Raw genomic sequence first — 410 nt, 5'->3', positions numbered from 1 at the left:
CCCACAAACCTCTCTTCATCTTCAGCAGCATCTCCAGTTCTGCCTCAGATAAGGCCGAGGCGGCGGCGCGGCCCCACAGGGGGGTGCTGGGGGGGCCCCGCTCGCCCCGGGTCACCCCCAGTCCCGGCCCCGCTGCCTGGCTGTGTCCTCCGCAGCACCGTGGGTTGCCCTCCACCCTAAATCCTTGATGTAATCTGCCTGGGTCAGGCAAGGGAAGCCATCACAGCCCTGCTGCTTTATGCATTTATTTATTATTTTTAAAATTTGCCTTTTTAAAAAAATTTTTTCCCTATTTATTATTTTTTGCATATTTATTATTTTTTGCATATTTTTTGCAAGTAGCTGGTGCTGGGGCTGTTTGTGCCCCCATCCTGCAGGGGCTGGGGGGATGCTGGCCCCCGCTGGCCCCG

Source organism: Charadrius vociferus, unplaced genomic scaffold (assembly GCF_000708025.1).
Source record: "Charadrius vociferus isolate BGI_N301 unplaced genomic scaffold, ASM70802v2 scaffold291, whole genome shotgun sequence".
NCBI classification, from domain to species: Eukaryota; Metazoa; Chordata; class Aves; order Charadriiformes; family Charadriidae; genus Charadrius; species Charadrius vociferus.
Note: the sequence above shows the minus strand (reverse complement) of the source record.